This window comes from Falco punctatus, assembly GCF_963210335.1.
Source record: "Falco punctatus genome assembly, chromosome: 5".
In the NCBI taxonomy this organism is placed as follows: domain Eukaryota; kingdom Metazoa; phylum Chordata; class Aves; order Falconiformes; family Falconidae; genus Falco; species Falco punctatus.
This window is the reverse complement of record NC_137584.1, coordinates 32,416,041-32,428,239: the sequence shown is the minus strand read 5'-3', so window position 1 is coordinate 32,428,239 and position 12,199 is coordinate 32,416,041. Positions and strand designations below refer to the sequence as shown.

Below are 12,199 nucleotides of genomic sequence, written 5' to 3'. Positions count from 1 at the left end.
AGCATTATGGAAGAACTAATTACTGTTATGCTTAAACATTCCAGCATTGTGATTAAGTGATTTTTATGCCTTGATGATTGTATTTCACTAGGGAAGAGTGGGCAACCATCCATCAAACTTCCTGGCTGTGACTGAAATACTAAGCTGACAGAAATTTTGTGGTACAGTCATTGATAACCATGGTTATGAATAGCTCTGAAACAAAGCTGTGAAAGAATTCACAGCCTCTTCAGATTGACATTATTTAGAGCACACCCCAGGATGAGGTAAATTTCAGTCACGTACAGCTTGTTTAAAAGCAGAGTAAATTTTTATCAGTCTGCTGAATGCTAACAGATGAAAGACCGTTCAAATCTTTAGGCCTTATACAGTAGATAGCGTAGCAAGAGCTAATTGGTGCTTCTGGCATTCAGTGTCAAGATTAACATGAAATAAAGCAGTTTTACAATTTTATTATTTATTATTTTGTACAGATGGATTTGATTTGTAGTTTGGAAGTTTCACAAAGCATCTGTAGTAGCCAGAGAAAAGTAAAAGGAGTAGAATAAATAGGAAGTGTAATAGGTACGTAGCATGGTTTTAGAAATATATCCACTTCAGACAGCTTCACTTTTAAGTACAGCTTCTGAAGTCCTTATTTGGCATTCCTTCTTACTAAATCAATGTTGAGCAAGGACCACATGATTTTACTGATAATTAGGTAAGAGCAGTTTGTTCCAGGGTTATATGGAACAGAGCCTCATTTTACAACTTCTTCCTTTCATGCCACTAGGATTTTTGAAGAGCGAAGGTCTCAATAAGTCAGGGGTTGCAGAACGTTGGCCAAGGTGTAGTCATATCTTGGTCTGACTACAGTATGGCTAAAATAGGCATTATGTCCTGGCACCCCAATTTCCATCCATGCACATGTACACTGTTGTCCTTTACTGTGGCATGACAACACCAGAGCTCCCATCTCAACCACGAAGCCCTTTTCTTGACCTTGATTGTCTTGTGGCAGAATAAAACCTTTGAAAGTCTCTTCAGCAGAAAGTGGAGTGCACTTTGGTTCCCAGGAGGACAGATGCAAAAGCCAGAACAAACACTGATGATAGCAGCAGTCAAACCAGGTTTTGCATGTTTGTGTGATGGAGGCATATAGAAAGACAAAACATTGTTCATGCTAACCAATGTCACTGCAACGTGGAGTGAAGCTGACTTCAGTATGACTAAATTTGCAGTGAAGGAGTGCTAATATATATTGCACAACCTTTTAAAAATGTACAGAATTGTAGCTTTCTGTGCAATAAATAATGAATGACTCAGGCCCGCGCTTGCCATTGTAACACAAAGCACTGCCTTGTTGAAAAGTTGGGAAATTGCTGGAGTAGAGACTTATGCAGAAATTACTGCATAAAGCGTCTACGTTCCCTAGATATTGAAGAGTGAGACCTGGATGCCTAAAATTAGGATTCACCATGGCTAACACACAGAACGGAGCGGAGTCTCAGTTAGCAAACAGAAAATGCCTGAGAGGAAAAAGCTCTGTTTATTCACCTCCTCTCTCCACCTTGCCCACTGGCAGCTCTGTGGTAGGTACTTATGTGAAACTAGGATTCAGTGCCAAAAGTTGTTTCCAGATTCCAGGCACCAGCTTCATACATTTCCATAGAAATGACTGTCTCACTTTCTTTCAAAACAGGCAATCAGTTCATTCTGCTCTTTCCAAACTAATCTAATGGTTAAAACATTCAACTCCTCAGCCTGAAGCATGCAAAGATGCACCTCCTGTGCCCCTTCCCAGCAGGTAATAGGGAAGCACTGGGCTGAGGGGAGCTGTGTTTGCCATTTCTCCTGCATCTGGGCCACTGCGTCGTGGGGCAGAAGGACCCATGGTAGGTGCTGCTTCTCTAAGCCCACAGATAGAGGACAAGGTCTGAGCAGAGTTGAAAGCCCATGGCTTCTTTATCAGGAAAGCCCTGTCCACAACCTTTAGCCTCCCTTGTGTATTGAAGCCCTGTCTGGTTCACCTGGGCTATTAATACGGGCAGCATGTAACTTAAGCATTAACTTAGGTAAAATAAGATATTTTATTGCTATCCTTTATGTGTAAGCATTTGTCATTCTATACCTCTGATTAATTTTAACAAGAGTTGAGGGATTCACACTGAGAGAAGAATTAAACTTTTTCCAATGAATGACATCAATATAGCCCTTGGCACATTTTCACAAATCACTTTTCTGTGCTACATAGTAGTACTGTATGGACAAATAAGGGCAAGCTTTACTCCTGGAGTTCAGCTGGCTGCCCTCAAGACTCCTTGGAAATGCACTGGATAATCCATCTCAAGAAAGAGTGCATGAAATAATAGCTGCTATAGGCAGTGAAGTTATAAAAGTTATTTATATTTCTCTCATAATAACCCTATTTGATTGGGAGGGGAAAAAAAGAAGAAAAAAACCCCAAACAACTGAAAAAAATCCAACCCTGTAAAATAAAAGGCTCACATTGTGCATTACCATAATTTCATTTAATTTTTAGACACCCATATGCATTTACTGTTTTGCTGGGAGGGTTTAAATAGCCTAGCTAATTATAGGACAATAATAACTTACAAGGGTTAAATTGAAAGCACTGCTAATGAGATATTATCCCTGGCTATTAAACTGAAAGAAGGGTCTATTTAATTATAAAGCATGCAAAAAAAGCAAAATCATCTTGTAATATAACAGCTCTCATCTCAATTATTATTTTTGTGCACATTTATAAACAATGCCTAGCACATTATTGAATTGTTTAATGCTTATGTGAATGTAGTTATTCTACAGAATAACAATATTGACACCATGGGTTAGTCTTCATTTCACCAAGAATATTTCATACCTACTAGATGTATGTTATCCTTTATCAGAAATAGAAAATAACAAACCATGAAGGAGGTGGGAAAGACAGGAGGAACTATTAATCTTGTATGCTAATACTTGTGTATGGTTTCATATGGCTGTTTAAAACACTAATTAATTTCACTTCAAAGACCTACGAAGTGTACTGCAACTAGCAATTCACAGCAACCTATGAGATGAACTAAAAAGCAAAATATGTTCTTTTTCTTATTCTAACTCAGGTACAAAACCATTTACAATACAGGTTTCTCTTCCAGAATGACTTGTTCAATAAAACATTTCTAAAAGACTGACATGTGAACAATTTTGAAAATTAATTATTGAAAATATGCCAAGAGTTGCTTGGATATCACCTGCTGGAAAGCTTTTAGTCCTCTTTTTTTCACAGCAGCCATGTGACTTTTGTTAATTCTTTGCCTTCTTTCAGCTGGCAAGAGCTGCTGGGAGTCATCAGGTGGATCTGGCTGTTCCCACTGCAAGGCTACTGTGCATGGAAAGGTTAGCTGTGACTGAGGTGTGAGGCAACTGAGGTGAGTTACGGAAGGGAAGAAGTGGAGGAAAGTGGTCTCCATAGTTTGGCTGATATGCAGGTACCACGTGGTTAAAGGAGAGGCACCAGTAGCTTGAAGGTTTCAGAGCACATCACTAAACTACTGTGTAGTGTCTCCAGCAGATTGCTGGGGACTTCTTGCTGTGACAGCTGTCAACAGAAAATTGGAGACATATACGCCTGTGGGTTTAAGGACTAGTTTGTGAAGTTAATTGCATAATAATAGAGGCCTTTCTTGAACTTGGACATGCTGAATTTCTGTGAAGTAAGCAAAGCTTTTGACTGGAGGGAAGCTGTAGACATCTCTCAGTAGATCAAAGACAGAGTAATATATGTATTATGGCTGGGGCATTATATATCATTTCAAGAGGCTGAAGTATCTTAACTCTTTATCTCCTGGATTTAGAAACTGAGGTTTTACTAAAGTAAATGTTCTGAAAGGTCACAAGTAATTACCAATAGCCACTACCTCCCGGCTAACAGCTTTTTGTCATAGAATTTCCTTGACTATAATAGAAAGACAATGTCAATATAAAAAGTAATTGTTTATCATTCTCTCATGGGCCTACAACTTGAACCACTATTCTGACCAGGGAAGACACTATTAATCTCATTCATGCAGAAGAGAGATAAAGGCCATAATTTCATTATATGTAGTTGGTCACAGACATGCTGGGAGGAATTACAAACAGTTGTGACTGTCCCGTTCTCTGGAAATCAAACATGTGAAAGAGAACTGTTGTGTTCCTGACCTTCTGTCTTCTAACATCTCCTAAAACATAGAGGTCCACACTTTTCTGTCACTATTTTCCAGCTGACTTTCACTGATTTCTTCTCTTGTTAAGTCACTAATTACCATTTTAGAAGTTAAAGGCATACAAGATCTTGCTCCTTTATGTCTGATGTTTTTTGAAGCTGTCCTGTCCACATCTGTCACTTGCAGCATCTGACTACTGATGGGTCACTTGGAAGTGGGATAACTCTTAGATCATTTTGTCTGAACTTGCATATTAAGAAAGGAAAATCTCTCCTTAAAAAGCCTGCCCTATGAACAGGAGCACAAGGAAGTATTACTTTAGGTCAGCAAGCCTACATGTTCATGTTGAGAGACTGGAAGAAGAGCTAGCTGTCACTAGATTCAGTCCAGGCTTTCCAGATCCCACATTATGCAAGGGAAAAGGAGTACGCCTAGGACTTCCTGGTAGCTGTCCCATTTGAAAAAAAAATTTTTTCATGGAAAAGCAAAGAATGGAACAAGTTGCAGCACAGCCCTCATATCCTTTTAGTTACATGGGAAAGGAGAATACATGGTTAATATTTCCACTCGCAATTCTTTTACCCATGTAATTTGCTTTAATGCTCCTTACGTTGTTTTGTCATTTCTCCCAGGCTGTTCATGCTGTCTGAACTGTCTCCCATGTCCCTGCATCTTTTCTCTCTAACCTAGGCCACAGGTTTGCATCCTTTTGTGTGATGCTCATCTTGAAAGCATTTGCATGTGGATTGTAGTTTGTTTTTGAACATAATTTGGGCAATTTTATGCTATACAGTGATTAAATTGCCCCATAAGGAAACAAAAAAACAACCAAATAAAGAAAAAGCTGCTAGAGGCCCAGAATGTGTCTACATTGAGCAAGTGGTGTGACCCAACCTAACAGATGCGTAACTGTGGAGCAAAACAGTATTGAGGACCTGATGCCAGTAGTGAATGTCTTTCAGAGCCTTTACTTTGGACTAGTTCTAGTCTGACTGCGTGGCTCAAACACTCATCAACTGTTGAAGTGCATTGTGTGTTCTGCAGTACATCTTCCAGTTTATTTGCATCCAAAAGCAATACAGTTTGCAAACTCTGAGACCACTCGGTAATGCAAACCAAAGCACGATAATAGGAAGGATGCAGAGGATCACTTCAAGAGCATGTTCCTGGTCAAAGCTAAAACAGTAATGTAGCTGCACCTATACCGAGGCAAGATCTTTCCTCTCCCTTCTCTCTTCTCCCCTAAACTCTGCTTTAGTTATTCTGATGAACCTGACGGAGCCTGCTCCCGTTCAGTGAATATTGCATATTCCAGTGAAGCACCCAGCTCTCAGGGAAAAGGAGAGTACATATTTCTTTTGGCAACTATGTCTATGAAGTGTCAGTGCAACATGTTTTGTTTTGCCTCGTCTTATTCCTGTATGGAAAAGTGATATTATTTTTTTTTGTCAATATAATTTTTAGTTTGGCTCATGTTTCAGTAAAATAGAGAAAAGACATGGTTGTCTTAAAGCACTTCTAAGGAAATCATGGAACCTTTCCCCCCAGCTTAATTCATTTGGGTAAAGACATTGAAACATTTTATAAATTTAGATTCTGTTTCAGTAATACTAAGACACACTGTTGATAACAAAATCATTGTTATTATGACTGGGCAGAAAAGATGAATGATGTTTTACAAAATATGTCATATTTTTACTTTTTTTATAATTGCATATTCCCTAGAATTTTACATTCCCTTTGGAATTATAGGAGCTCACTTCAGGTCTGACTTTCTCCCTATGGCTCTTTGAGCGATATCACTGGCTTCAAAGAAATCTTCCCAAAGAGACATATACGGTTCTGTGAAGATGTGAGTATTTTAAGATTAAAAAAAAAGTTCAGTATGAAATCAGAAACAGTGTTACATGTAAGGGGACTTCTGGGAACACTGGGCTTATTTTCATGCTGCTGCAGGCAAGCATTTTAAGAACAACCTTTTTCCTAAACCAATTCAGTATTATATGTAGTTAAGCTTTTTGTTCCCATTACTGCCATTGGAAAACTGCTCTAGAATCCCACTTATTTCTGAGTGAATTAATTTTTAATCTTTTCTCTCTAGTTGTTCCCATGCCACGCTGTTCCTCTCAACCTGATACTGAATTGTTTGATATATTAAAGGAAAACTTTTGGTATTTTCTCACAGCCTTTCAGCCTTGATTTTTACAAAAATGAACATCACCAAATGAGGAAGAATTTACTGTATGATTTTGTAAAACAACAGAAGTACTTACCTATCTTAGCTGATTTAATTTAGGATCTCGTTTACTTTTTTCATAGGAATGGCTTGTTGGTGATGTAATAATTTTGTTAATAAATGTATGTCTGAGTCTTTCTCCTCAGCCATTTCTAGTTGATTAATATCTGACTTATAACAGAGGTGCTTTTTATTAGTCCCTAAGATAAGTTGCAGCCTGGACTATTGAATTTAGTCTGTTACTCTGGTCCTTAACACCATTCAGCTATTCATCCTCCCTGGTCGTAAGCATTAACTCACCTACTCCTTGGGCACTGAACCCTTTGATGCTTCTTTCAGCACCACCCATTGCCATCTCTTTCGTTTAAACAATTCGTGTCCTATTTTATAATCCCTTGTCATTGTCTTCCTTACTTTAATCTCCTACAGGATACTTTAAAAAATTGCTTACAGAGTAGAAGTGTACGTTTTTTTCATTCCACTGTTTCATTACACAAAGCCATTAGAACAGTATGGCATAAGCAAACCTTAGTAAATCCATGTTGGACTTCATGTGATTTTTCCATTTATCTTTAAAAACAAACCTATTCAAACCATGTTCAGGTTTGATCTTGTAGTTGGGTACACAACTTTCCTCTCCTTAAATATTAAGTACTAACTTGCTGTTCTGCAGTTAACCAGTACTACTCTCAAAGACTTAAAAAAATTATTGAAAATACTTGCTATCAGATCAGCAACTTCAGAATTCTGGAAGCTTGTCACACATTGCTGTCTTAAGCTCCTTGATTTCTGTTCTTAAATCAATATTATAATTTCTACGTCATGCCAATTTCTGTACTTCTATTCTCATTAAACCATTAGACCTCTGATTCCTTATTCAGCAGAACCATGAATGTTAAAAATTAAGATGTAACATTCATTTTTGTTTTTCAGCCACACTTTGAAGTATCTCTCACTGCATAATAAATTCATTGCCAGAATTGCCTTCTCTTATTCTCCCCCTATACTCAGCACTGGTGAGGCTGCACCCTGAATACTGTGTTTGGTTTTGGGCCCCTCTCTGAAAGAAAGACACTGAGGTGCTGGAGCATGTCCAGAGAAGGGCAATGAGGTTGATGAAGAGTCTGGAGCACAAGTCTAATGAGAAATGACTGAGACATCTGGGGCTGTTTAGTTTGGAGAAGAGGAGGCTCAGGGGTTACCTTGTCACTCTCTACAATTACCTGAAAGGAGGTTGTAGGGAGGTGGGAGTTGGTCTCCTCTGCCAAGTTAACAACTGACAGGACAAGAGAAAATGGCCTCAGGTTGTGCCAGGGGAGGTTTAGGTTGGATCTTAGGACAAATTTATTCACTATAATGATTGGTTGTCAATGATTGGACTAGGCTCTCCAAGGAAGTGGTTGGGTCACCATCCCTAGAGATATTTAAAAGATGTGTAGATGTGGTGCTTGGGGACATGGTTTGGTGGTAGAATTAGCAGTGCTGGGTTAACAGTTGGACTTGATAATCTTAAGGGTCTTTTCAACCGAAATGTTTCTATGATTCTATGATTTTTTTTTCCTCTTGTTTTAGCTGCAGTTTTTAATTGGGTTTGTTTTCTGACTTTTTCATTATGCTCTTTCATGCCTTAGTTTCAAAATATTCTTTTATTTACAAAACACTCCTTGTTTTGTTTTGTTTTATTTTATTTTATTTTTATTTATTTTATTTTATTTTATTGCTTTGTTTTGTTTTATTGTTGCATTTCTTGTAGAATCTCTGCGTATTCTTAAATGTCTTCTTTGATTTGATAAAGCCCAGGTTTAAAAGCTTAGAACGTAGTCTTCTGTACCTGGGATAGGAGCTCTTAGACTTTGTACTTTTTAAAAGAGAGAATCCACAGGCTTAAACTACAGTGAAGTCTATATGCTCATCAGTACAGCTGACTTGGTTAACTAGATAGCTTAATTTGTCCTTTTGAAATTGAGTACCCTATTTATAAGCACACCCATGAGTATCTTTCCATTTCATCTAAATTAATCAGACCAGGATTGGCTAATCTCTAATAATTTTCTGTGAATATCTCTGAAGATCATGAACTTTCAAAAAGTAAGTCTAAAATAATCTTACTGTTATCTTCATCTGTATTTCATTGTTTTTTTCTGCAATGGAAAGAGCTCAGAAAGAGTTGGGTGTTATTATTAGGACCATTTGTCTTCCTCACTATACTTGGAAAGAATAGTCATTCATGCTGCAATTCCAAATAGTATTGAATGACTTTATTCAAGTTCATTGTTAGGTTTAGAGGTACAGAACCTGTGCTACGGCTCTCTCCAGGTATGATGCTGACACAGGCAGCTTTGCTGTCTTCTCAGTGTACAGGGTTATATTCATACCTCATTAGTCTACTTTACAGTCAATGTAAGAATGGTAATATGTTGATCTACCAATTATTGCTTTAGTTATAGCTTTCCTGAGCAACACATACCCTTAAATAACTCTGAGTCACGTTTCCTATTTAACAATATCTTTCCTGTCCTATAATATTTGCTGTCAGTTCTTTTCCAGTATTTCAAGTTTCTCCACTGTCTCCACTGGATTCTACAAATATTTCTGTTATTTCTTACTGCTCACACCAGTTTCTCGAGCAGGCTAGATCTTTTGCTAATGATATTGCCTCACATGAGCACTTTTCCAGCATTATTTATAGTGTTATATATAAAAATGTATTTATATATAGTTTTGTTCTGCTTGGTGTTTGTCCCCTACTTTCTGGCATTCCTTTGTGGAAGTAACGTTGACCAGCTCAATTGCATAAACTAGTGAAAGACTCATTGAGATGTAGTTTCTGGTCTGAAAAACAGGCAGGTAGAGTATATGACAGGGAAGTTATAGAAAATTACTGTTTCTAGTTTAAAGGAAGCCAAGCCCAGGGCAAAACCTGAAGCTGCCTATGTGTATTCCCAGGGCCCTGATGTGTGCCACAGCCCTTGCTCCTAGACTACAAATTGTGGAGGGGGGCTGGGGGAGGATTAGCCACCCTGGGGAGGATGGCATCCCCCATGCCAGGCGACCACTCTGAACAGAGGGAGTTCACTGGCAGTCTCACTGGCCTTAAGGCGCTTTATGACCTCAGTGGATCAGAGAATCTGGACATACAAGATATCTGATCTAAATAGCTGCTTGCTGCATACCATACTTCAGAACACACACTCTAAAATACAACACAGAGAACAATGTTAGAGAAGAAAAATGACATCAAATGCTAGAGGTGCAATCTGCCACTGCAGCTAGTTCAATGCCTAGAGTATGGGTAGGTATATTAACTTTTTCCTCTGCTTCACTCAGTGGTAAAATACAAGTAGCTACTATGGCAACATCACATGGTACATTTGTTATCTCTGAATGAGAATGTGTTGAAGGAAGTAGCAGATCAGTATGCCATGTGTGCTTTCATTTTCTGGAATACTTTCAAGGGAAAACATCTGTTCAGATATTTTTCCTGGGATTATGGCTTCAGTTAAAAAATTGTGAAAAGGAAGGGATGCAATTCTCTCTTTCTCTGCACTCTTTTCTCTTCTCCTATAAAATGTACTTTTTTCTGAGAGATTGTAGCCTTTGTATCCTATACCATGCTGTTTTCCCTGAGTGGACTCTTTTATTTGTATCTTTTGTAATTTCTTTAAATGAGTAAAAAGCTGAATATTCCTTTGAATGCTTATGTAGGGATATTGTGGGTAGGTGGGAATGGAAGGTATGGCTGGGAGGTTAGCCAAAATCTTTCTGTACTAGCTAGAAGCATTACTTTAAGATGTGAAAATTTTTATATACCTACTCATAACATTTCATAGAAAAGATGATCTGTGGTTTAAGTATTGACCTGGAATTCAAGAAATATCTGTTCCATTCTTGGCATGACTACTCAGGTGTCATCAGTGACACTAGGCATGTTCTTTAATATTTCATACCTTCCCCATATGATATCCACATTCTTGGTTTTGGATAGTGAACTCCCTGGATTCCTTTCACTTAACTTCAGACATATGCAGTATAGACATTTACATCTGAACAAGCTGTCTAGACTTCCTTTATTGTCAACAGAAAAATGTAGACTTAGGATGCCATTCATCTGGACAGTTTTAGACATCTAGGTTAGACTAAGATAAATTATGTCCCAAAAGTGCCTGTTTTTCTTTCCACTAATCAAGTCACAAGCAGAAATTCAGGTTGTATATATCAGAATTTGGACAGATAAATTCTACCTTTGCAAAAAGTACTATCTGTTTATGTGTATTAGTAAAGCATCTTCGCTGATGTGCCCCTTTGTTGTGGCTGTGTACTATGTGGTACTTGAACACAAGCTACAATCAAAAAGTAAACTGTAGGAGGCCCCAGTGTTCTTTCTTTCTTAGAGACCAAGGCAAATTTCAATCAAACAGGCACACAGATGAGAAAACTGGTTGAGAGAAAAGGGGGGGGGGGAATGTTGGCCAGAATCCCAAGCATTAGCTTTTTTAAACCATTAATTATTTTTTTTTTATCATTGCAAAATGTTTTTAGAAATTGTTGTTTGAAACAATATCTGTAGCACTGGTCAAGTATTTTAAAAGGAGGGAAAAAAAACCCACCAAACCCAAACGTTTTCTTTACTAGAAGGTGCCTGTTATTGGGAACTGAAATGTCTTCTGCTGTGAAAGATTTTCAGTTCCATGCCAGAATGTCTAGCTGAAATGTAACTGGCAGAATCTGACTGACAAGGGAGAAATGTCCAATTACTTTCTGCGTTCATAGGTATGTACTGCTGAGATGCCCTAGTGTCTGAGATGCCCTGATGGGACAGGCAGTCTGTGCAGTACAAATCCAGGCCAGGCCAGGCCAGGAGGACCTATGAGAACTCCTGTCCGTCTGGCAGGCCACCTGGAAACCAGGTGAAACACACTAGGCATCTAAAATGGGACTGAGATGCCTAAGTGTGTACAGTGGAGCTGGGCACAGAGGAGGGATGGTCACAGTTCCTGCACTAAGCATTGCTGTTTAGGTGATTAAGTAAAGTAATTAGTCTCTCTAAAAGCCAGACACATACTGTCAGAATACCATTCAGAAAAGAGAGCTAGGTCAGAGGTTCTGAATTGCCTTACCTAGGTTTTATTTCTTCCGAGTGACTACAGCAAGTTAAAAGGGCGAGATCTGGAAATCCTGCACTTTGAAAGGCCAGTGTTAGGATGTGACTCATTTTGCACTTCCACTGAAGTCGACGGGGAGAGGAGCTTCTGACATGAAATACAAAGTTTATGTAGGCAGAGGAAGATGTCTTACTCTGGAAGTTCATTTGTTCTTCTTTCTGTGTCTAAGGTTAAGGTGACATCATTCCATATCTATGTCAGTAAGAATCCTCTCACAAATAAAACCACAACAAATAAGTAAGGGAATTTAATCTGAAGTGAATCTGAGACAACCTTAGGACAAACTGTATCCCTTTCTTTCAAGTTTTTAATCAAAAGCTAAAATATCATCCAGCTTAAAAATGCAAAATTTTCTGCAATCTTAATAATTATGAAATACATTAAACATGTACTTGCACAGTTTTGGCACAAATATCTGGTAAAAAAGGCCAATTTTGTGAAGATTTGTATCTAATTTTCAGGCTAAGGCACTTCAGGTTTCACAGGAGATTTGCATCTCAGGTTAATCACATTCATGTCACCACCCCAAGAAGTTTGATGCCTTTAACTGAAGGAACTGGAATTAGTGAACAAAGCAAAAACATAGGTTAAATTCCAACCCTTTAACTTTA

At 38.2% G+C, this 12,199-nt stretch overlaps 1 long non-coding RNA gene across 1 annotated transcript in view; it reads left to right on the top strand.

The window, feature by feature from the left end:
* The window catches only part of LOC308065050, a 132,310-nt gene that overhangs the window by 20,530 nt on the left and 99,581 nt on the right, over positions 1-12,199 (top strand). Inside the window, exon 1 of the long non-coding RNA XR_013928635.1 lies at positions 1-12,199. This exon is cut by the window's left edge and continues 20,530 nt beyond it; it is cut by the window's right edge and continues 92,673 nt beyond it. This is a non-coding gene — a long non-coding RNA (uncharacterized lncRNA).